The 27,275-nt window shown below is 37.0% G+C and overlaps 1 long non-coding RNA gene across 3 annotated transcripts in view; it reads right to left on the bottom strand.

Annotated features, from left to right (window-relative positions):
- The window catches only part of LOC141350125 (uncharacterized), a 143,469-nt gene that overhangs the window by 86,424 nt on the left and 29,770 nt on the right, over positions 1 to 27,275 (bottom strand). For 2 of the 3 annotated variants that reach the window (XR_012358112.1, XR_012358111.1), the window contains exon 4: positions 22,799 to 24,229. The exons of the other annotated variant lie outside the window; for it this stretch is intronic. This is a non-coding gene — a long non-coding RNA (uncharacterized lncRNA). Of the gene's footprint in view, positions 1 to 22,798; positions 24,230 to 27,275 lie in introns of those variants that run through there. 3 annotated transcript variants of the gene reach the window in all.

Raw genomic sequence — 27,275 nt, 5'->3', positions numbered from 1 at the left:
CAAAACCTCCATTTCTTTGTTAAGAACTTAAGCATTCCCACTAGCCCCTAACCTAGCTGCTGCTCTTTAACCTACTGCCTATATGACATCACCCTTTACACCCACTAAATCTACAAATGCTGAGGTCACTTAATGCTTAGAGTCATCTTCCAGAGAACTGCATATATTCAGTAATTGCAGTTTTACATGTGATTGTTCTTGGGTATTATAAACAAGGAAACAGTTTATAAGAAAATTATTATTATAAATACATTCAATAAATAATTACACACTGTAAAAATGTATTGTAAAATTTACAGTAAATTACTGGCAACTTTGGTTGCCAGTAAGACTGTAAACTTTTACAAGTGCACTAAATCATTAACTACAATTAGACTGTAAAATTTACAGTAAATTACTGGCAACTTTGGTTGCCAGTAAGACTGTAAACATTTACAAGTGCACTGTAAATCATTAACTACAATAAAACTGACAACTGACAACAAAATTTTTTACAAGTTTACTGTAAATCTGTAAACATTTCTGTATATATATATATATATATATATATATATGTACAAGCAACATTTTTACAGCGGTCACTGTAGAATTAAAAGTACAGAGCAACTGTGAATTCATATGGGTTGCTATAGCTTACTTTTATAGTGAACCATAGCATTTGCTGTGAAATTCAATTTACTAAATTTACTACAGTTAAGATTAACTGCTTTAACTGCTGTGAAAGTACATTTAATGTAATGTAAACTAAAACACTTAAAATAACAGGATATCATATATGTAGCAAAATGCATTTATTGTACAATAGTCCAAAACTTTCCAATACATATTAAAGAAATTCAGCTGGGTTGTTTTTTCCCATTGTTGGGTCAAATGTAAATTTTCTGGGTGTTTCATCCTTTTTTTTGACCCAATGCTGGGTTATATTCAACCCAGTTTATCTTTTCAATGTGTAGTCTCATCACAGAAAATAAAAAAAATATTTTGAGTCATTTTGTCCGTTCAAACCCTCTCTAGAGAATATCTCTATAAAAAAAACTCTTGGCACTAATTAGTAAGTAAAAATAAAAGTCTCATGCTGCCCGGTTTTAATAAGAACTGTGCTATAACCATTTCCAGTAGCAAAAAAGTTAAAGGTACTGCAGACAACTGCAGTTGTAAAGATGCATTCACACAAAGCTTTGCAATTTTTCTTGATTACGTTCACTAAAGGAGTCAAACCCCCCTGCGACGATGTTAGAGATCAAGTATTTGTAATTGAGCCTCAGTGCAAAGGGGCCATGAATTTCAGTCAATCACGGCCACAGTTAGCTTTTTACCTCTTACCCAATTAGCCATTACTGTGAGAGGGAAATATCTCCTCTTTAGAGCCAGCACTAATGAGTAATAAACTTCACATAAGACTCACTCCACTGACTTGCACAGCAGAAATTAAAGTCAGGCCTTCTTAAGAGAGAAACTACTATACTTTTGTATATCAAGATAAGAAGCCCCACAGATGTGCAATGCTTTTGTTCTGGGCTAATATCTTCATCTACCAGAAAATTACAGCAACAATTTGTATTTAAGACACCATGTTCAATCTAAACATTTTAAAGAAGGACGGATTGCACCCACTTGATAGTGTTGTTTATTTGTTTTGCCACCCACATTCGAAATCATTTACTGTATGCATCTCGCACAAAAACACCCTAAAAAATCATTGTTGATTGCACATAACAAGTCTCAAAAACCGTGCAACTGTTTAATGAATGTGCAACTAAACATTGTTATCTGGTGCGTCTTATGAACAGCATGCTGCTGATGATGTAGGTCTGATGAGGAAAAGAGCCAGATGAAAGGAAAGCAGAATGCAACGAGAATGTTGATATATTAAAGTTATGCTCTCATTCCACTGACACACGGCCTGAACAGACAACTCATTAGCAGCAATTAGCCATGACACAAAGGTCTCACCCACAAATCACAAACACGCTCGCTCTCCCTCTCTTGAAATCTTTTCAAGCCATATGAAAGACAGAAGCTTTCTCCTTACTAATTATGGATCTCGTTCATTATCTGAGTGAATCAGGCTGCAATGCTCTGGCCTTTATCCGTCTGCCCAGCTCCAATCAGACTCTAAATGAGGCGGAAGAAATAAGGCTGATTTCTATAATGTAAGAGAAGCAACAAAGAGCCCTTCAGAGTGACAAGAAATTCACATTCACTACAGAACAACAACAACAAACAAGGTTGCGCTTTTAATCAAAACAAAGCCAAAAATTAAATAGCATGTTTTTAACACAATTTGCATTTCCTGAAGGAAATACAGACGCTTGTAAGAGTGTTAAAATTGTACTTTTTTGCATAAATTAAATCATAACAGTACAAAATCACAAAAGAAGACATTTTAATAAAGGATAGTAACCGCACAGTTGACGGTACCCATTGACTTCCATAGTAGGAAAAAGAAATAGAAAGGTATCGTCAACTGTGGTTACCATCATTTATCAAAATATCTTATTTTGTGTTTAACAAAATAGAAACTCAAACAAGTTTAGAACAACATGAGGGTGAATAAATGATGACAGAAATGTCATTTTTTAGATGAACTATCTCTTTAAATGAGGTCCTAACTGAAATTCCATTTTCTAATGGTGGTGACGCTGTCTGAATAGAACCAAGTATAATATAAGATTGGGTTGGGCCCAATTTTAGTTAAAATCCACCTGCTATAATGGAAGTCTGTGACACTGCGGTTGGTACCCATCACAGTGCCCTTAGTGATAATAGTCTACACTTCATATACTGTATAGTTCAGTTGGTAGAGCACTGCATTAGTAGCACAAAAGTCATGGGTTTGAACCGGGAACACACATACTAATAAAAAAAATTTTTACCTTGTAATGAATCTGTAAGTTGCTTTGGATAAAAGCATCTGCCACATGCATAAATAAAAAATAAATACAATTAAAATATAATTTAGGCGTGCATGACATAAATGAATATGAATGTACTATTGTTATTAAAAAAGAAAAACTCATTAGGGGAAAGAACACTGACATTTTTGACTTGTTTATGAATGAAGTTTAAACTTGAGGACTTGCAACTCGACTCGGGACTTGACTAGAGACCTGGATGAAAAGACTCAAGATTTACTAATGACTTGGGCCCACCGCTGAGGCAAACCATCATTTATTATGCAAATAGAATGCAAAAATATTGAGAAATACAAATCATCATCACCGGTACATTTATTTATTTTGTCTCCAGAGCATTCAAGTCAACAGAAATTTTTCTAACTATAATTAAAAAATATAAACATTTCCTAGAAAGTATAAAGTACAGTATAATTAAGGAGCTCAGATGCAAAAGCTGTTTAATGCCACCTCCGTCAAAATGAGATGATGATATTAACCACGTATTATACGTTTAGTAAATACTTTCCTTTAAATCTGTTTCATCCCGGCCTCAGGTCATTCAGAAATACCGGCTTGTTGGCCGAATCCATTCATTATCTCATTAAAAAATGCTCATTTACAAAAAAAAAGCAAACGCACTTAAAGGGTTTTGAATCGCTCTTCAATTGTCAACATCAAGGACACCTAATGTAAAGCTAAAACTACCTGGAAAACTGAGTCTGAATAGTCTCTGTATAAGCAAATTAAATATAAATACTGTATGCAAAACTTGGAGAAACATTAAAAAGAACAGATTTTTTAATGCAGTGCTTATCTGCGATAATGAAAAATCTATATAACTAAAGTCAACTAAATTAAATGAACACCTATTAAAATGCTTGTTAAGGGGAAATATAGATAAAAGAAAAACTCTGGCTACTGGAAGAAAAATTGTGACAAATGAATGCAGAGATATATGCTAGTATTTTTCATTACCACAGCACAGCTCTCTATATACAGTACCCTACCATACAAAGGTACGACGCTGTCATGTGTTAATTCTTTACACAACTTTGTGCGTTAAGCTTTTAACACATTATGTGTCATTTTGTGTTGATAAGTTAAAAGTATGTGTTGTTTCAATAATAACAGAGATGGGTGGATTCTGGGTCAACGCATTTAGTGTTTTGTCCCAGAATCAACACTAATGTGTTGCTTTTAACACATTCATTCTAAGAATGTGCGTTGACTTGGTAATTTATATATATTAAAATAGGCAAAAACAAGTATCTTTCTGTTCTATTGTCTCATATTCACCATTAAATGTTAAGATGTTTCTTAACCCCACTTTGCAAACATAGCGATTTTGTCTTTATGTACCCAATACTTCTGGAGGGCACTGTATAACTAGATTCACAACGAATGCCATAACGTTCACTCCATGTGCAAATCCACCTTACGACTGCCTTAGCAGGCAACTATCCGAAATATTTCCACATTCAGTAGGAGATGTGAAAAACATCCTTTCTGACAGGTTCTCTGATGTTTTCGATGTATCTCTTATCAATTTCTCTTCTTGCAAGATTTTATTTCTTTGAAATGATGAAGTGGACCCCAGGAGGCAACAGCTCTGCACGCCGCCTGAAGCTGTAGGAGACACCTTCCCAGCTTCCAGACAGCCACACACAAAGCTCATTTGTATATTATGACAATGAAACCATTACTTGTAAAATCCCTCTAAGCTGTGTTTTGACAGCTAATTACAAAGTGATGTGATTTATATGGGTTGTCAATGAAAGTTTTCTTTTCGTAAAAAAATAAGAAAATATACTGTGGTGTCCTCAGTTACTGCTTAATGTCAAGTTAACTTCTGTACCATCAGAAACGAATCATGTGAGTGGGCAGCTTTAACAAGAGTAGGTTATAAAAAAGTAAAAAAAAAAAAAATAAATTGACAAAAATATCCCACATTACACTTGTATTAAAAGTAAAAAAGCTTCTTTCGAACATACACCACACGAATACTTACAAAATATTTAACCTCACCAGGAGGACAACAGTGAAAACTTTTAACTATTTCCCATGACACATAAAAGGCAAGCAAGAATCAAGCGTGACCGGTGCATTGACAGATCACACAGCACATATGACATTCCCTATTAAACAAATTTTCCTTGCCGTGGACTGACGCTCACACCAGCTATAAGTCTTGCAAAATGGGAAAATGAAATTCGGTTAAACCTCCCATGGATCCCAGCTGATTGATGACTTTGTGGTGGGATTCTGCCGCATGCAATTACAATCGCAATCAGAAAGGCAAAGCCCCCCCTCCAGCATTGTAGGAAAGACTCAGACAGAGATGTCACAGCCGAGACACAACAGCGGGAATTTGCGCTCAAATTAGATGTAGTAGATGAACTCGGCATCCGCCGAGCTGCAGATGGAAGAGCTGTTATCAACAACAATATTCATCTCTACTCACTTTCCCCAAAATAATAAAAACGCACAAAAAAACAACATTTATTTCAGCGCGTCTGTCGAATCACAGTGCTGAATGCTTCAGCAGAACAAAGCAAGGCCTGGGGAATGAAAAGAAGCCATGCTTTCCCCAGGGTTTCTACCAGTGAATTACCTGTCTCACAGTCTCCATTGAACACTTAGGTCCCCCCAGCCCTTTTGTAACTCTGTCATCTTTCTTCACTTATTTTAAAACTGTCCACGGCCTGTCAATCCTCAAGGGTCTGTGACATCCATGGGTGATTTTGCTGAGTTTAATCTAGCTTAAAGCTTCAGTTTGTCACATCTACAGCATTTCAAGCAAGTTGTTGTTATGTGTATAACTCATCGAAAATGATTTAAAACATTTTTGCTTTTATGTCCCTTATATTAGGACTGCATATTTTAACTTCCAACATTAGTTCTCTTCTTATCACCTCTCAAATATGGATAGGTTTCTTCAAAAGCACTCAATTTTGAGGAAAAAGCTGAGATAATTAAATTTTTGTGAAGGACTTTAAATAGAGATCCCATTCAGCATGATCCTCAAAACATACACAGAGTTCTTACTTTTTCACGTGAGGCATTACTTCCGGGTTACATAAGTTGCGGAAGAGTGGTGGTCTTCTGGTGAATAATAGCAGTATTGCGGAAAACCGGAAATAGTCATCATTGGCAGGGAAGCGTTTTTCTTTAGTGCTGGACAAAAATGAATCGCGATTAATCGCATACAAAATAAAAGTGATTTTTCTTGCATAATATACAAGTGTGTGCTGTGTGTAATTATTATGTTTATATATTATACACACACATTCATGTATGTATTTAAGAAACATTTACATGTGTATATATATTTATTTATATTTGTATATATTATTTATGATATTACCTTAAAAAATTAAGTAAATTGAATGCATATTTTTTTCTGTGCACATACATTTCATATATATATATATATATATAGTACAGGCCAAAAGTTTGGACACACTCATTCGTTCTTTTCCATATATATTTTTCCACATAACAGAATAATAATAAACTCGTCCAAACTATGGCATAACATAAAATGCAACTGTGGGAATTATGTTGGTGACTGAAAGCATCCAAAATAAATCAAAATTCTGTTATATTTTATCATCTGGGGCCTCATTTATAAAGCGTGCGTATGCACAGATTGGATCGTAAAGTGTGCGTAGGCAAAAATCCACGGCAAAGTCCATATTTATAAAAACCGTCTTTGACGTGGAAAAGTGCTTAGCGCCACGTCAGGGTCTGAGCAGACGTACGCACTTTTGCTTGTTTGATTGCTGCAGGTTTATGGAAATATAAGCCATTCTTGCTGTTTGAAATTGGGTTTAAACCTTGACAAGCGCTTTTTTATATGTTTGACATTAATTACGCATCGTTTAAAGGCGGAGATCTGAAACTGCTCGGCTGCGCGCACAAGTTCAAGTTCATTTGCGATTTATAGATTTGAAAGGGGTACGCGCGTTTTCTGCGCGTACGTTCGGTTTATGAATCACACGTACGCATTTTTGTTAAATGATCGTAAGATAAATGTAGGATGGTTTTTACGCAGCATTTTATAAATGAGGCCCCTGAAGTGCAGTCACCCTTTGCCTAGAAATCGCAAAACCATACTCATGTCATTTTGTCAAGAAGCTTCTTGAAGTTTTACTTTGGACTGCATTTTAAAGAATATTGAAGGACTCCACATTTAATCTGGGCTCTTATTGACAGATTTTTCTTTAATATTCAGTGCAACTATTTAAAAAAAAATATATTTTAAAATAAAATTTTAGTTTTCCAATAACAGAAATTAATCTGTTTGGCACAGGTATAGTTTTTTCTACAAACGTAATTTCGTGCATTTAACCATACACCTTTACATTACAATATTTTTAAAATCATAGTTAACATTTTAGTCAAGTGTGTCCAAACTTTTGGCCTGTACTGTATATATAAAAAAATTCTGAAATTAATATATGTATGTTCACGGAAAAAAATATTCATTTATTTTACTCAAATTTTTTATGTAAGTGGTTGCAATCAATTTATTTAAGCTAAATTTAAGTTTTTAAAAATTAAGTTTTTGTTTTGTTTTGCAAATTTTTTGTTTAAATGTAGCTTAAAGAAATTGATTGTGACCACTTACCTTAAAAAATTGATTAACTTTAATGAATCATTTTTTTCAGTGTGTGTGTGGTTATACATAATAATTACAGTACACACAAATATATTATGCAAAAAATCACTTTTATTTTGTATGCGATTAATCGCGATTAATTTTTGCCCAGCACTAGTTTTCTTATAACTGACAAGTTAACGCATTAATTGTAAACTTATTTCTGAACTCGGATTGGTTGATTGAAATTATGTTGTCCCAGAGTGAACATAGTGTTACCCTGAGGACATCAACCCCTTGGCAAAAACAGGAGAGCCGTTTCGTAATAGTAAAGACGTACTGTAGGACAGAGCTTAAACCATCTTCTTGTCTGCTAATTATATGTCAGACTATATCCTGTATTATCTTAACCCGAAGCTTGTACTTTGATGACTCCCAGTGGAAAATTTTCTCTAGAAATTTTCATGACAAGATGATGAAAATTGCATTGACGTGGATGACTCCTGCTGGCTAGAGCTGGCTCAATGACAACTCTCAGACTAGAACTTATGAAAGTCACTTTCAGTCATCAGTACCTCCAAATGGCTCAGTGGGTTGGCACTCGTGCTTCTGACAGGTTGTGCCCCTGCTGCCCCTGTGGTCCAGTCAACTCTGCTCTTATTGAGCAGGCTCCACTCCTCAGTGCTGGCAATTGAGGACGAAAGCAGGGGGCTTTGGCCACGTCCCATCACCCAACAGCTGTGCCTGCTCCTGGCTCTGTTTTCCCTTCTGCTCCCACACCCTCTACTCTGATTGACATGTGAGTTGAGGGAAGAAAAGTTCAGATCAGTCCGAACTGAGCGCAGGTCCAAATGGTCTTCGAAAGTATGCATTTTTTAAAATACATTAACTTGTAAGAAAGAAAGATGAAGGGGGAAGATACAGTTACACATAATACTATAAGACTTTACACTATAGTATAAAACTATATAACAAAATAGTAGTTTTGCAAAAGCACTAAAAATAAAAATGATTTGACTATGTTGTTAGCTTTTAAATATATATTCTATTGACTGAATCTATATGATACAATTTTACAAAGTAACATTTTCTTAGCAAATGATTTAAACTTTCAGCACATACCGAGAGGTTGAGTAACATCTGAGTGAATAACTTTATAAGCTGGTCGTCCATGAATCTTTGACAAGTATCTTTAAAGCCACTCTCCTTGTCTCCGTCCTTGCACTTGCTTTTCATTTAAATAAATAGACGGTTAAAAGAACCGTTGCTGTTCTGGATGCAAGGTGGCATGTTTTATGGATGCTGCACTCATTGACTCCCATTTAAATTGAAATGAAATACATGATTTTATTAATTTGCTGCCATCGGTTTCCCTTCCTATTCAACTGCAGTGAAAAAAAAGAAATTAAAGATAACCGTCACGAGAAAGGAAAAACAGAAGGTCAGTGCACCTGCTTGAATACATGAAGATTTCTTTAGAGAGATTAAGCAAACTTTCAAATACAAAAAGCTGAAAGAAGAATCTATTCCCCAATCATCATATCCCCCTACCTCTCTTTCTCCTCATGCCATCATTTCTTCCGGGAAGAAGGAGGAAATGATTTAAGGGCCATTCCAGCAACAGACTAGTGCAGTCAGCTGCAGGGCTCCCGCTGATGGCCGCACGACGTCTTCCCCTAAACGGAGTCGTAATGCAAAATTATCTGGCAAGCTCACATAGAGGCAGCCTCCTGGGTAATTCAACCCGCTCATAACTTTTGTATTTATGGGATTCACCTTCAAAATGTAATGTGGCATGCAGGTAGAAAGAAAGAAAAGGGATGAGCAAGAAAAAATGAGATTCACCAGGGAGTCGTAAAGCGTGCCATCGCCACAGTCTGACACCCAGACATAGCCGTCGTGACCTCTGAGTCCTCGCACGACGCACTTACGCACCAAACAGCTGCTGAAGATGTGTTGCATCTAACATCACTTTCATCCTCCATTTCGGAGACACTATTTCAAAGGGTGAAAACAACCGACGGCCAATACGCAGATGTGTAAAAGGCACGTGCTGTTGCCAAGGACTGCGGAGTTTCAAGGACTTTCGCACAAACATGATTAGTATGATGTCTACGCTAGGATTGAACATCAGTCTAGTCAATCCTTCATAGAAGTGCAATGTGATAAATGGTATCTAAATATGTATATAGAGGACTCATTATCATGGAAGGTTATTTCCAATGATATTCATCATTGAAGATTGAAGATCTGATATGGATAGAAAAGCATCCTGATGATTTTTGAAACTACTATCCGTGTCGTTTCTCAAGGGTACTGTTATAAAACTGAGTGTGGATGCGCAGAAAAACTGAGAGAGTGGGATTACATCAGACAACCTGCACAGAATGCTTAAATGTGCACCTGACACCAGCAATGGCTGATGTGGTTTTTGTCCTCAAGCTGTATGCTTCAGGAAACATGTCAGAAGGGTACAAGAATGAGACCAATTAGCAATGCCTTTGTCTATTGTACTGCGCAGTTGCATGTATACTGTTGCAATGATAATTGCCATAAATGGAGTCACTAGAAATGGTCCTACAGACAGACATAATATATTTATAAAAAAAATACACATATTTTTAATATCATACAAGGAAAATACAAAGAGAGCTTGTATTCTACTTAATATATGTAGTACTTTACAACAGCATAAAGTGAGTGTTATATTGCTTTTTATACAATTTAATAAACTAAAAGTTAATATGGAGATGAAGGCTTAAGCGATCCAGTTCATATTTATTTTTCTATACTGATGCAAAATCATAATTACATGATTACACAAAGTAACACCAAGACTGAAAGCCAGCCTGCAACAGCTTTTGTGAGTGGGCTGAATTGATTTCCTTGCCTCATACAAATTTGTCTTGTATTTGCTCCACTCCTGGTTTTACTTACTAGTAAAACCTGCTTTAAATGATCCTAAAGTGAGAGAAAACACAGCTGTTCTGATGAAAATGATAAAAAATGCTGATTGCTACAGTACAGGCAAAATCAACAAAACAAAAGCATGCATGTCACCAGCAAAATGCTCAAAATGAGTGCTTAACCAATATTAGAACAGAAAAATATGTAAGTTGGCTAAAAAAAGCAATTGTTTGTGCATGCAAGCTCTTTATTCAGATGAAAATTACACACCAAACTACCTAACACAATCAGAATGTTTGAATATATGGGCAATAGGCTTTATGCCCAGCTGCACCACTTCCTGAACTTCAGCCAGCTCCCCGCCCCCCGTCCGCCATCATTGGACAAACTGACCACTCCAGGTGTGCCCGACCCTAGTAGTCACAAATAAACTGATTAATCCAGGTGTGCCTGACCTCAGTAGTCACAACAACAATAATCAGACACACCCGGATTAATCAGTTTGTCCAATAATGGCAGACAGGAAACAAGGAACTGGCTGAAGTTCAGGAAGTAGTGCAGCTGGGCATAATGCCTATTGTGGCCTAATGGTTAGAAAGTCAGGCTTGTAACCCAAGAATTACATTTCAAGTATGGGTACCATAACGTACATTGGTCATTACGTCACTTTGACTTCACATTTTTACACTAAGTGTAAATAGCAAATGCCTCACAATAATTCAGTTAAGAGGAGAAGATACTTTATGTCTTTAAGTTAGATTTAAAATGTACTTCTGTATTATGAGAGAACTGAAGCCCTGTTCGTCTCACTTGAGTTTCGGCTAATAGGGCACAGTGCTGTACAAGCTCATCCATCACTTTCTATGTCCACATGTGACGATCATAACACAGGATAAAAGAGGGCTATTCATGCTGCTCACAACGACTGGCCAAGCAGAAAATAGAGAGAAAGAGGTCTTTAGAAACTGTTGGTGATTTGTGTTAAATGACTGTGAGGCCCGGATGTCTCATTGACATTGACCTTCATAGTCGCCTGCATTTTATTGGCTATTTTGTGCGAAATTAAAACAGGTTTCGCTACATAGATCCTTCTCGTTTTAATGTCAGTACTCCTTTGCTCTATTTCTATATATGCAGAAGAAATACTTCCCAAAATACAGTCCACAAAAAAATGTATTTAATAATATGACTGTTAGGTAAACTAACCTGTAGTTAAACTGGTTGTAAACACAACTTTTTGTAAATATGATAAAGCACATTTGTTACTTTTGCTCCCAAACCCCACACACTCGTATAGGCGTTGTATACAGTACTGTGCAAAAGTCTTAGGCCACTATGCTTCCATTAGATGTGTTGTTTCTGCAATTGTATAGTGATCATATATAATTATATCTCAGTCTCTTTATTAGAATACAACCAAAAAATATAGGAAATGTGTATGTAGTATTAAAAACTGTATAAAAGTATAAGCTGAAGTGTCAAGTATTTTGGATAAACTCCTCTTCCACTTGAGCAATAGCAAGCAGCTGCAAGATCTCTTAAACCTAAATGAAATTAAATCCTAATTTCTAATTCTAATCGAATGACTTCAGGACTTCAGTCTCCACAAAAAAGCTCAAGATGTGTTTCGTGCCAAGAGAGGTCACACTAAATACTGACTGATGCCTGAAGAAGACATTTAATTCTAAAAAAAAAATGTATGTACATATTTCCTGTATTTTCTGTAAAAAAGAGTGAAAAATAAATGTGGATGGACATTAAAACTTTGCTAAAACAACAAAGCTGGTGATGGTGGCCTAAAACATTTGCACAGTACTGTATATTAAAAAGAGAGTCTAGTGGTCATAAACAGACAGACTGGTCTGTGTACTCCATAGGGAGTTGCTTAGATTGAATTTCACATTTTCCTCATAATCTCATTGTCCACATGGAGTATGAAGTTTTCTGTGCATTTGGCTGCATCAGCTTTTGTTCTGTTATTCTAAACTGGCCTGCTAAGTCACCCATGACCGATTCATAGCACGTAAGCTTGTCCCCTGTGGCTCGCTCTGTACCTGTCAGTCTAGCAAAGGCTGGAGAGTTCAAAAATAAATTCATTTAAGATTTGACTAATATGAACTGACAACTGTGGTTAAAAAAATATGTGGGCGAGCATTTTCCTCTTCAGCTGTCATTTGCAAAGATGAAATAAAAAAATAAATAAAAACAGAAGTAAAGAAATCACAAATAGTCAGTGTGAATGCAACTTGCGAATCATTGGTTTTCCAATATTAACCCTTTTTTTTTTAAAATATAGCCTTCACTATTTTTTACGATAAATAAGAACCAACAATAAATCCTTAATAAAAATATTTACAACAACATAATTATATTATTGCTGACATTATTGCAATGATAAGCAAAGGCATTAAAAAAGACGCTGGTTTCAAAGCAAGAGTTATGCAGGGTTTACACCAGACACGCCAAGAGTGGGTGATTTACATGTTAAGTCAATGCAAAGATGCCATAAGGCATCCTGCGGCGCGGTACACGTGGTAAGCGCGGCGCAAATTGAGCATTGCCGTGGGAAACGCATGAGTTGAAAAATCTAAACTTCGGAGGATTTCCACACCGCGTTAACCAAACAGGACATTGCTGTAGTAGTGATGTGTTTACAGAAAGCGAGCGGAGTTGTGGAGTCTCAGCGGAGTCGCAGAAGCCCCTCCCATGACGCGAATTTCCACGTGAATGTCTCGAATTACGAGAATTTCACGTGCGAATGAAGCGAGTGAACTCAAATATTCAAGTGTCCAACTACGCGTGAATAGCACGTTTTTGCAGCCTCTACTGCGGCTGGTGGGAATGCACCATTAGGCTATTTATTTACTTATTTTTATTTAAAGAAACTGGCACACTGTGATTTGGTTACATATGTAAGGAATAATTGACGATGGGATGTTAAATGATTCGAAAATAATGCACACCCAAGGTGGTCATGCGGCACGACACAAGTGTAAATTATTGTCAAATAATTCAAAGGACCGGAGTTAATTACTCTGCTTATACCACAGTTACCACAGACATTGCTCAGGTGGTTATTTTAAGACATATGACAGGTTGCGTTTTACAGAAAAATAAGCAATACCCGTGGAACATTTATTAACCAATCAGAATAAAGCAGTCAACAGGTCTTTGGTATAAAATGCATTTAAAAAATATATACACTCCAAAAAAAATTCCTTTCTTACTTAGCATTTTTGTCTTGTTTTCTATACAAATATCTTTATATAAATTAAGATGCATTTTCTTAAGATGAAGATGACCTAAGAAAAAATCTAGTTTTCAGAGAAAAAATATACAATTTAAGTCAATTTGTTCTTAAAACAAGCAAAAATATTTGCCAAAGGGGTAAGAAAAACAAATTTTGAAATAAGTTTACTTTTTTTCTTAAACATTTAATTCAATTGTATATTTTTGGTCTAAAAACTAGATTTTTAGGTTATTTTGCTCATCAAGTAAATGCATCTTGATTTAAGAATTTTTAGATATTTCTACTGAAAACAAGACAAAAATACAAAAATAAGTAAGAAAGTATTTTTTTGCCTTGTATATATATGCTAATGTATTTATAAGGCATCAGTTCTCACTAAGCCAGTGCATCACCCCAAACCATCACATCATTTCCAACATGAATCTGTGAATGCAGCATTGGTTATCCCAGCTTGGAACTGCAAGCATCTCCATTTGTTACATAGGAAATCAATTCAGCCTCCAAAAGAGAGATCTCAATATGATTCAGTCTGAGTAAATCTGTTTTTTTGTACATAATCTCTAAAAACAATCCAATGGCCAGGATGACAGAGGTGTTTCTGCTGCCAAGTACAGGCACAGATTGGAACTACAAGCGTAGTAACACGATCAGATTACAACAGAGCAGGCAGAGACATGCAGTATAATATAGGTTACTGTTTTCTCTCACAGAAAAGAAAATGTCAACCATGTCTGTAAAGTTGTCGACACACTCGGCTGATATGTGGTAACGCTGTTCTGTGTAGAGCTGAATCGGCCTCTTGACATTGAAAATAGGAATCTGCTTTTCTTGCGCGATGGGGAAAGTCAGTATAAAGCCTTTTTTATAAGTGACATTTTAGTATCATATAAAAAATCAACACAACTGAGATCCTTTTGAGAGGAAATCTCAAAGGAATTGCATCAAACGCAGCACTTAAAGAGCATGCTTTATAAAATGCTTTTAAACTTGTATAGTAAATACTGTACAGATGTTCCAATCTCCAGGGGCATCTTTAAAAATAAAATATAGGTAGAAATAATAAACATAGATCGCCTTGCATGCGTGCTTGAGAAAGAATTCAACAAAAGCACCATAACAAGCTATTTTTTTTATATAAATATTTATTTTCCTCACGCTGTGTAATAGTAAAACAAACAAAGTGTATATTTCTCCAAATAACTAGACTCCGTGTCTTCTCACTAAACCCAAATAATCCCCAGGTCATTGGTGTGGAATGAATGATGAGCCTCATGCTGAATCTGATCCCTTCCCCACAAAGACGCAGGGCTGGAGGGACAGAAAGAGAGCACAGGTGGGGACCTGGAACCGTCTCATCTCACTCAGTGAAAGACAGGACGGCTCAGGCAGCAGGAGCAGGGTTTAGCAAAACTCGCAAATGCCAGCCAGCTACCTATTATTTCAGCCTCTTCTCCATTCGCTCTCATTTTTTAAGAGAGTCAAGTCCAATTTATTTATAGAGCTTAGTGCCGTATTGTAATATTAGAAATGTTAGGTAAAAAACTGCATAAAAACTAAAAAAGAAACTAAAGTCACAAGATACACTAAGAGAAAATTACAAATTTATTTTTGGAAACTTTATAATGAACACTTTTTAACTCAAAACTTAATTTCGATAATCCACTTTAGACATTTAAGTAACTTTGTAAATGATTGTCAAGTAATTACAAGTTTTGGTATACTGTCTGCTAACTTATATCTGCTAACACTTATGTTGAACCCACAAGGTATACTGACTTTAAGTATCTTTGCAGCTAAATATCAACTTATTCTAGCAACCCTACCCCTAACCAATTACAAATACTGTCATGAGAGAAAGTTGGTAGAGGTATATGTAGTTGCACTACACTGTAAAAAAAAATCTGTAGAAATTACAATGGTATTGCAGCTGGGTTGCCGGTAAATTACCGTAGATTTAAATTTATGTTATTTATGTAATTTATGTTATTTACTGGCAAGAGTTTGAATACATTTTAAATATTAACAAGTTTCTATCTTTACAGAATAAAACTATACAATAACAGCCTCGTGCAAAGCATTCTGGGAACCAGAAATCATCATCAAACTTTTTCAGTTTTTTGCTTCAGATTTTGTTTCCCAGAATGTTTAGCTTGATGCTGTTTTTTTTTATTCTGTAAAGACAAAGACTTGTAAATGTTTAATGTTCATTTAACTTTAAAAAAATTGTTGCCTGTAATAACATAAATTTAAATCTACAGTAAATTACCGGCAACCCAGCTACGGAATTTTTTTACAGTGTAGTACTTAAAGATAGTGAATGTGTAGAGTGTAATCGAAGTGTTAATTTTCAGCACGAAGCTACTTGCTTATTGGAAAAACGAGCGTGTCGCAACGCATCGTTTTCATTATGCATATGCAATGGTAATTGTCAAAATAGTTTTTCCAACTTGTCATCCTGGCATAATCCTTTTTTTACAGTTAAAATTAAATAAAATGAAAAATACACTGCTGTGGACGTTGTTTACTTCATTAATGGGTTTTACTGTGTTAATGGAATAAGTAGGATTGCGAGTAGGATTCGGTATTCGGTTTCGGACGAATCTTAAACAGTGGATTCTGTATTCGTCCGAACCCAAAAAATTTGGATTCGGTGCATCCCTACTGTAAATGTTTATAGTATAACATGCCTTGAAGCTTTTTATTTTTTTTAGATTTTTTATTTATAAATTTCCATGTCAAAGAACCCCCTTAAATGTGGAAAAACAACAAAATTGGTTTGTATGATGTCATTCAAAATCATGTGCAAAATAGTACGTGAAGAGATGTTTGTAACTGTATGCTTATTTTGATACGCTTACTTTGCATTTACTTTTTTATCAAAATGTTTCATGACACCTCATAAGTCTAATTTCGCGAGAATCACCCAACTGTGAGGGGAGTGATTTTTTTGTAACTCATCCATTTTAAGCCTTAAAGGTTTGCATATTAAGGATGTAGCCACTTGAATGATAGTGAACTGAGTGAAATGCAACTGCTGTCACTACTGTCAAGCTAGGTGGGTGTGGTTTCAGCAACCAGGCACCTCATTTCTACCCATATCCCGCCTTTTTGCCCAATTTCGGTTATCCACAAATGATGCACAGTGACACGCTGCCAAGATAACGACGGCAGGACCTGCCAACTATTCACAAAAAGCTCTTCAAAACCTATGGGTGACGTCATGGACACTACCTCCATATTCTTTTAAAGTCTATGGAATTCACAAAGACACCTGGCTGTGAGAAGCATGAACATTTCTTCTGGATACGCCTGTATAATCTAAATCACACCTGCCATTTACTAGCTGACCGTCATCCCTAAACAATACAGACAAGCTAAAAAAACTACGAAAGCAAAACTGGATGTGGTAAAAAGCTTATGCTAATCAAAAGAGGTACAAACACACCAATTATTACGCAAAATTGCCTGCACTACAAACACAGCTGGGTGTACTGGCTTTAAAACATCATAATGCTTTGCTTCCTCGTGCTGAATTGCCCCAAATCACCCAAACTCCACATTAAACGTAGGATAATGTAGAGCTATTCATTGCACACTGACACGTCCCTCTACAATTCACTAATGAAGTGTGACCATAAATTACACAGCATTCTGAAAATATCCCCATGGTTTTCCGCAGAGGATGAAGCTGATCCTCCATTTCACACTCTAAACCCCGTCTAAAGAGTGAAGATGTGCACGCAGAACCTAGATTGGCAGTTTGCTGACATCCACAACACATAAACAGCGGCAGCGTCGCATTAGTGTATTTACGTAGCGAGAGCTGCAGGTAGATTTATCAAACTCATAACAGCTTCCGAAATGAAATGAGCCATTTCTAAACAACGTCACGTGTTTAAACCAAATCAACTCTGTTCAAAGGAATTTGAATGGTCCCGACTTTCAAGAGACATCTATTATAGACATCTTTCAATTCTAAACCAAGGACATGGCTGGGTAATCAAAGCTATACTCCAAAGAATATTTTAATAGTGTTGCTTGCTTAAAAACCAATGTGATGGGCATATTTTCACTCTGTGGTGATGCGCAATGATGCATTTGTGAAAAACTGCATGTTAACAATCTTTTAAACAAATTAAAAAACGTTACGATTAACACTGGGATCTGAATGTCCAGCTAAAAGCTTACTTGGGTGATTCTAACGAAATTAGACTTATGAGGTGTCATGAAACATTTTGATTAAAAAAGTAAATGCAAAGTAAGAGTATCAAAATAAGAAGCATACAGTTACAAACATCTCTTCATGTACTATTTTGCACATGATTTCATAAAAAAATTTGTTGTTTTTTCCACATTTAAGGGAGAAATTTTCATTACCGCAACGTGTCCATGACTGGATTTGCGTTCTTTGACATGGAAACATTTATAATTTAAAAATCTAAAAAAAATAAAAAGCTTCAGTGCATGTAATAATATAAACATTTACAGTAAAGAAACATGTGGTATTTGGTGATTATTCGTAAATGTGGAGACAATAATAAGGAATATAAATGTGTCCAAGACCAATTTTCTCATCCTCCACAACAATTTTCAATCATTAAATATATGCATTTACAACTCATGTTTCGGTAATGAGAACTAAAAAGTTGTCTAGGTACTATGACAAACAAAATTTCAACTTTTATCTGGAGAGAAAAAAATTAAAACTGTTTACCTGGTAGCCATCTTGATTGTCACAGTCAATTATGTCCCTTCCAATTATTATTATTATTATTATTATTATTTAAATGTTACTTCCTTGAGGGCTTAAACAATGTAATATCATGTTAATCTTTTACAGTATGTGCAAAAAAAATGGCTTCAAGGGCTTTTTAAAAAATCTGATGTTGGACACCTTCTAAGTCTGTATTTCGTGAGAATCACCCACTTAAATTACACTATGTAAAGTTTTTGCGCATAGGTTTATTTGATTTTGGAAACTGCATCGAAATAGCATATGCAAACATTTTTTACAATCTCATTAAATTTTGGCTCATTATAAAGACTCATAATGTATTCATTGTATCTTCTCTCTCACTAATTTCCCTCACACAAACCTATGCTCCAAGTTAATACTGATCATTATTAATTCAATCAATTTTATAATCATTTGACGTGCCAGAGGCTAAGCAAATCTTAGTCAGACTCCCTTCAAGATGCGCTCTGCATCGCAATTATCGCTGCTGACACCATCGCCCAGCGGAGCCCATTTACATGTGTGGCTCCGAGGAGACCGGTCAGAGGATATTGGGATTACAGCATGGAAAACCTTCAGTGTCGTGCCTAATTACGGCTTTCTGAAACAACGCTGACTGTAGCCCCAAGAGTGCTTGAGGCCCAGCTTTGAGACCGAAACAGAAATGTTACATACTCTGCCATAATCACTGAGCTTTGATTGCACTTTCCGAGATATTCTGCAGTTCATTAACCTATACCTAAAACTCCCGAGACATTTAGCCTAATAGAGAAGACATGGTGGTTTGTCTGGCCTGTTTCTAAAGCCCAAAAAATAATGATAATTAGAGGCGAGCAAAGAAGCATTGTAGATCTAGTTTTCCACAGCATAGTTCAGGTTTAATTTGCTCCCTACAGGCATAACATTAGTGTGAGGTGTGACAGAATAGTCCTTCAGGTCAACGTATCATCTTACCAGTCCTGTCTAACTCCAGTAGCAACACAAGAGGTGACATTTTCTACAGTCGATATTCATTCTTGTAAAATTTCTGTTATATGCTGAATGCTACTTCGTATTCATCTGTAATATTTTCTAAATGGGGTACTTGCAAGATTCACCTGAATTTTATGAATAGCGTGTGCATGTGATTATACTAGCAGCTGGAATCCGCGAAGTACGCCTACTGTGACACAAGCACTGACACACATAATGAAGATAAATGATGCATGATAATGTGTTATCTAGAGGCCTAACTTAGGAAGTATGTGTTTATACATTGATAGTACACATTCCTGTAGTGCCATTGGCATGAATTCAATGCTTTTGTGCATGTAAATGTGTGGAAACAGACACAATCTGAGATCACTGAATCTGTCAAAAACAACAAAAAACATACACAAATGATGCCATCTGTTCTATCGACAATAAAACTGTTGCAATCTCAATGTTAAGTATACATACAGAACTGTACTGTGCATACAGCTACCTTTTCTAAGTTTTCTGCCAGCTGTTCCGGTTAACTCTTGAGAAAAAAACGTGAACAAACTCATACAAGGTGAGAATGAGAAAGTGCCGTGTGAATAGATGTTGGACTGATGAGCGGGGCAGATGTTGAGTACTTTGGAAATGTCAGTCGATGAATAAGCCACAATGTGTGCCAAGGTACACGGCATTAGGAACAAACACAGGTACACATCCAACTTGGGTACAAGGAGTTGGAACATGTTGAAGTGGACTTGGCACTTGTGCCAGTGAACAGATGTTAATCCAGGACAGATAATTACATCAGCGAGCGAACAGACATTTTTCCACTTAATTTCCGTCTTTTAAAAAGTGTGACTACTCCCAGAGGAACTCGCTGACAGAACGCCTCCGGACCAGTTTCCTGGGAAGGAGCCCGGCGAGGCTAGCGTGCCGTCTAATAGGTGGGCTTCGCGACACTCTTCATCGCAGCGGGAGAAGGGAGGGAGAGGGTAAGGGGATCTCAGCATGTAGAAGATGGTCCTGTAAAAATCTCTTTGTTCTGCATTAACACCTCCTTAGAAACAAAAGCGGTTACGTTTGCCAGAATTACAATAACACAGATTTATTTTGTCGGCTAATTAAATTGCTTCGTTGAGAGAGCCTGCCAAAGTTTTCAAATGGTAACATTTGTTGTTTTAAATTAAAATTATTATCGGTTCCTCGTACAAAAATAGATCTGCGTGTGTTCTCAAATATCATGCTAATTAACTATTAATGCCATAAACCAACATCATCTCATTGTCACTAGCGACTTGTCATCTTTTAACCTATTTTTAATACAAATTAAATCAAAATCAAATGTGGGAATGGGCGTGTCAGTCATATTTAAGTCTGTTTACCAGAAAGGCCGCAATTCCTCAACATGAAATGACATTAGAAAGTACAGTCCTCCAAAGGGTGACTTCACAGGTTTTATGACAGCAGGCAAGGGCTGCTGAACAGCATTAGGGAAATTTACAGTCCTAAAGACATTAGAAAATTCATGGCATGGAACCATGTGATAAATAAAACTGTAATGCAGGTAAATAGGCTTACATCGACTGTCAGTGATGACAGAGACCTCTAATGCCCTTGCTAAAGTGTATGGCCATCACAAATCCTCAAATACCTCGTGTAGATATAAAAATGTCCTTCATAAATGTCCCCCATTATCCTGTAACTGACGTAAAAGAAGCAAATAAATATTATAGATACTCAAAGCTTATTTACTGTAAACTTTGCACGCAAACAGTGTTTTTCTATTAGTGTCATTGACAACAGTAAAACCCTCCTCCACAGAAGTGCACAGTGTTGGGAAAGTGCACTTTCTACATGAACTAGTTTAAAGTTCAGTTCACAAATTTTAAAATGAACTAGTTCAGTTCATAGTTCAAAGTTCAAAATTTTGAACTAGTTCACACTGAACTAATTTATAGTTATTTTTTTCCCATATTATTTTTAAAAATTATTGCCATTATAACCCATATAGAACCACAGACAGCAATTACTTTATTAGTTTTAAAGGGTGGTTCAATGGTATTTCAAGCATTCTGACTTATTAACACAGTTATAGAGCGGGAGACGCTAGAGCAGTGGTCACCAATCCTGGTCCTGGAGGGCCGGTGTCTCTGCAGAGTTTAGCTCCAACCCTAATCAAACACACCTGAAGCACCTTAATTAGCTGCTTCAGGTGTGTTTGATTAGGGTTGGAGCTAAACTCTGCAGAGACACCGGCCCTCCAGAACCAGGATTGGTGACCACTGCACTAGAGCTTGCAAACATCTTATCACGCCACTCAGCTTTGTTTAATTTTAAAACTCAACAATGGCACGAAAGATGAAGTGTGTTTTTGGATGTAAGGAGAAGAAATCCAGCCTTATGAAAGCAATGGATATAGTTTATTATCTGGGGTAGCAGCGGAGTTTTGCGTGTGTGTTTGATGTGCTGGATTTTCCCAACCTGGTCACGAGTTGCATTCGGTAAGTAAGACTTTTGTCTTATGTTGGAAATAGGCGCGTGCATATTATATAAATGACACGAACATGTAGTGAATCATAAGTTATAAGTGTTGTATAGTGTTGCATGACTCGTACTTGCTCCACCCGCGGTAGTGAAGGGCTCGTTATAGTCGTGCGTAGGTCCTACGACGTAGCCGCGATGGCGTAGGTTCCGCATCGGTTTTCATTTATACTTTTGCGTCGTCCTCCGCGTTGACGTGCAAACACACGCGCAAACCGCTGGTACGCAGTATCCATGAGTGTAACCACAGTAGCAGCGCCACCATCAGAGAAGAAGAAGCTTGGCAAGTTAACCCACAAACGAAGAAGAAATAGCAACTTGTTGTGTATGATTTGAGAAGACCAGCAAATAATGAAAGTAAATAAACAGCGACTTTTTATCCAGTTTAAGTTAAATCACTCCTCAATTTGGCTCATCTTTGTTTTTACCGTCACAAACGGAAATACCTGTGACGCAGTTTTTTAACCTGAGGGGAGGGGTTCTGGTGGACCAATCATGGCGCTTGCGGTCTGACGCGCTGTTAACATTTTTGCGAGGTGCACGTCAGGCTATGCAGAGCTTACGCACGACTATAAATCCCCCTTAACTCCTCCTTCTTCATTTTTTCGTACGTTATCGGAAAGATTCGGTAAAGCTAATCTTTCTGTAATAAATCGGAAATATAAAGGATGTCATACTACTCTATAGGTACTCCAGATTAACATCAGAAATGCAGAAACAGCGTGTGTTACGTGAGCTTTAACACTGAAGCTAAATGTGTCAGATTTCATCTTCATATCCAACTTTAAATCCTTTTTCAACCAGTGTTTACATTAGCATTGACTGTTTTTTAAGTTTTGTAAGGGGGTCGCACACCAGGCGAAAAGTTGCGCGTAGGGCAACTCGCAGGTATCACACACCAGACACCGCACGTGCACGTTAAATAGCGTGAGCTTAGTCAGAGTATATTTCAAGATCCAGAATATGCGTTAGCAGCCTATGTTAATCGTTAATTATTAAGGACAAATATAATGTTAATGTTAAACTATGTCAGTGGCGTGGCAGGGATTTCAGCAGCGTACAGAGTCAGGGTTATTTTGATGACGCATGCAGCCGTGAAACGCTGTTGTTGCCAGATTGGGTTTTTTCCGCTACACATTAAGGCCTGTTTACGGTGTGTTTTAGCCGGGTTTTCGCCTGGAAGACGTTATAGAAATCTGGCACCCTATTGAACGACGTTAAACTGAGAGAGCGTGCCGTTCACAAACACCAGTATGAACGAGTTCACAGTAACGTTCATCAAGCAGTAATACAGTATGTTCAGTTCACGTTCGCCCAAAATATGAACAAAATATTTCGTTCAATGAACTCGTTCAGGCACAACACTGGAAGTGCCTTTTCGCTCTTCTTTTACCAGCTCTGAACCCACAAGGTTTTATTGTTCCACTATTAAATCTTGCAATGCAATCTTTCTTTAAGCCTTTTGTCTAATAAACCAAATGCTTTGTAATGGAGATTATTAAGTGCATTCCCTTCCTATGTGTGGGAAATGAAGTGTACAGTACACTATTGACCCGTGTTGACGGTGGAATAGCTTTACCGATTGATTAGGGTGAGAACTTAGTTTAATGTCCTTGGAAAGTTCAGCAGGTAATCCATTGAGGTATTAATCTGTGAAGGGCCAAAGAGTTCTGAGCCAAAATGGCAGATCTCATGGGAAATCCCATTATGGCAAGAGTGTTAGTCACCACCTGTGTCATGGGGCAGTGAAAGGATTTCAGCCCTAATACGCTATAACCCATTTCTCCCCTGACCTCAGGTATTATGCCGTTTGACCCTGCGTGTGATAGAGGGGAATTGGCCTGAGATTTGTTTCCTAATGGAATTCGTTTTAGGGTTACTTATCGGCTGTTGAAACACAGTGGGGATACAGCTGCACAGGTGATTGTCGCCGGCCACTTTTCGCTTTACAGCTTGGAAGTCACAAGAATGCTGTACTACAATGTGACTGTGGGGATCATAACCAGGGACAAGGACAACAAAATGTATTGCTTTTTTTAAGGGCTCAATACAACCGTGACAGAAAACAATAAATGCGCTCGGTTGGATAGATTTCTCCTCCACGCATTTTTTGTAAATTGCAGAAAAAAATCTGACTTCAGTCTGACAGTTTTTTTGATAACATTACAATGATGAAACATCCTCACCTGAAGCCGCCAGTCTGACTAGTCGCAAACAGCAGGATATGACAGATTGATTTAAAAGGGGTGCAGGTGGCTGAGGGAGGGCTGTCGATTGAGTCGAGCTCCACTGCTGCCTGATGTTCATACTCAATGTCAGGTTAGTCCATTTTCTGTACTCTATATAAAGACAGAAGGGGTCGAGAATAAGAAAGATTAGAACTGCCAAAGAGCCGACGCGGGGGAGGTGGAAACAGGCGAGTTTAACTTTAAAGTAACTGAATCACAATCACAAATGCTGAGTTGAGTCACAGTTGGCTGATTGGCAATTAGCATTTATGCCAGACAACTGCCAAGAGGTCTGAACACTGCCACACTGATGTGGTTTTTATAAGCCTCAGGAAAGTACTAACTCTAGAGGGCAAATGGTCTCAAAAACAGCAAAGTTGTTTAAAGTTTTGAACGATCTTAACGACGGTGTGACCGAAGACATGGCCGTCAAACAAGACGGACACTTAACCGAATAGTCACCAAATGGAACAACCTCATAAATGACCACAAAGTTGAATCGGCACCTCTGTGACCCCATTACAACAAAATCTGTAAGTCAACGGCTTCACGAAGCTAGATTTCTTGGCAGTGCTGCTGTTGGTAAACCACCTGAATGAAAAACTGAATGGCCAACTGTTAAATGTGATGGAGATCCGTAATGGTGCTGGCAGACACCTCGCGGGAGTCATTAGGTGCAAAGATTGCTTTATACGGTTGTATTAGAGCCAAAGAATATGAGGCCGTTTTACAAGAGCAGGTGCATTAAGTGGTGTGGATTTTCCTGTGATAGATTGATATGAGAACAACAATATCATATCCATTTGGGCAGCTGTGAATATGATGATTATTGAATATATGGTTATATGTGAAACAAAATAACAAAAAATAAGGCAAGTCGTGTTATAGTAACGAAAATTTTGATTAATTTATTTGTGTTGGCTGACACAAATTTCCGCTGTTTTTTGTGTCTCTGGAGAAGAATGTCTTTTTCGTCCTTCCCGGCACAAATTTCTATCAATGGCTTTTCGTGTCTGTGCCATGACTTTCTTTATCGTGTCATTTTATATTTTTTTCTCATCGTTCTTTGCTATTTTTAAACCATTGTTGTTTGATTTGACTTGGCGTTAGGATGTAATTGTATGCATTGGTTTCTACACGCTTTTAAAACTATTCTCGTTGGGGTTAAAGTCGGGGTTTCGGTTAGGAAGTCGCAGAAAGTGATTCTAACCCAGACCCCAAGCGACAATGATCAAAAAGTAGAAAACAACGATGAGAAAACAAAATATAAAATGACACGATAAAGAAAATCGTGGCACAGATACGAAAAGCCATTGATAAAAATTTGTGCTGGAAAGGACAAAAAACATAATTAGTCTCCAGAGACACGAAAAACATTGAATATTAGTGTCAGCAAACACAAATAAATTAATCAAAATTTTTGTTACTATAACACGACTTACCGTGAGACTGTGTTGAGATAAAAGCATTGTATTGCTTTGTCACATAATTTCACAAAAGTTTCAACAGTTCCTCACATCTAAAAACGTAAAACATTTATGTTTCATAGATGTTTCAATACTCTGACTATTTAAATTCAATATTATGATCTTGTCTTCGTCATTATATGTATATTAATACTGTACTTACTTCTAGCACAAATAATTGTTTCTTATACTAAGCGGTTGCAGGTAGAATTGCAGTAGTCTGTGAGTTATGAAGAGAAAATGCTGCAATTGCTCCTGGTTTCCACTACAAAAACACATTACAATGTTTGCGATGACGTTTAATATGAGCAGACAGGGAGTAATGATGAGGGATTGTGCCAATCTTTCACTTTTATGTGTTGTATGTATATGTTGAATGTGTTGTTATGTCCCAAGAGCACCTCTATTCACAATATGATTGAACTATGACAGCCGACTATTCTCTTGTGTCCTGTAGACAGGATTAAGAGTGGGTTATTTCAAAAGACCCTGCAGCACTGACCTGATTGGTGACATTCCAGAATTCCTGGAAAAAAACAGTGACAAAAATCTAGAGAAATTTACCCGGAATAGGGAATGATCAGAGGTGTCATGCCCATTTAGTATGAGGCACTTGCTCTTTGCTGTTGCTGCTGCATTTTGCTATCTGAGGAATTAAAACGTGTAAGAAACGCTCACAACATTTCCAAACCCCAGTTCGGTAATGTGCAGTTAACCTCCTCTGTGTAGAAAATGTATGGCTTAAAATGTGACCGTCTCAACGTTATATTAGTAGATTTCTAGATTAATCTTGGTACAATGCCAAAGTTCGGAAGAGTTTACGGGGTGGGGGGGGGGGGGGGGTGGAATCACACATGCTCAAATATGAGGTAAAACTGAATGCAAAAATCCATTCAAATAATTTTATCTAAACTTTTTTTTAATCATTATTGAACATTAAACTCAATCACGTGGCTATAGCTTATGTCATTTTCGTATGGATTTTATGGATTTAAAATTACATTAATTTTATAGGATAATGCAGTTGTTGTGCAAAATGCATTAATTAATGACACAATTAAACTAGGCATTAAACAAAACGTAAATAAACAAAACATGCCGTTTCAGATGTTAATATGATGCCAATATGTAATTATTCCGATTGAATGGTATTTGATAGGAAAGTTAGTCAACACTTTTATTTTGGAGGTTTTTGCATGAAAGCAGGGCCCCTCAAATTGTTAGAAATGTAAGTGCCATGGAAAAGACTGAAAGCTCTATAATATTTCGTTGTGTCTGTGTATGCACAAATTTCTGTGAGTTGTGCACACTGTGCCCCCTTAAAAAAAATTGGTGCATGATGCCCCTGGGAAGGATGGTGTGCTTTTATGGTTATACCAATGTTTGTTGTATGTAAACTATGTTCTGTTGTGATGATAAAACCCTCAGGTGTCAAAATGAGCAGCCGAAAATGAATTGTTCCATTATGTGAACCATATTTCACATAACGTCCAAGCAGCATTTCACCATCAAAGTGATAGACAGATATTGCTACGCATGAATATTCGAGTAGACACTTGAATGGTAAGCAACCAAATGGGGCAATTTCACATCCCTTCCCACAATAATGTCAGCATTTACCAACCATCCACATTATACTGGCATACCCAAGAGCTTGATGAATCAACAGCAATCATAGAAAGAGGAGTGTT

Source organism: Misgurnus anguillicaudatus, chromosome 16, assembly GCF_027580225.2.
Source record: "Misgurnus anguillicaudatus chromosome 16, ASM2758022v2, whole genome shotgun sequence".
In the NCBI taxonomy this organism is placed as follows: Eukaryota; Metazoa; Chordata; class Actinopteri; order Cypriniformes; family Cobitidae; genus Misgurnus; species Misgurnus anguillicaudatus.
The sequence above is the reverse complement of the archived record's forward strand: the minus strand, read 5'-3'. Positions and strand labels throughout refer to the sequence as shown.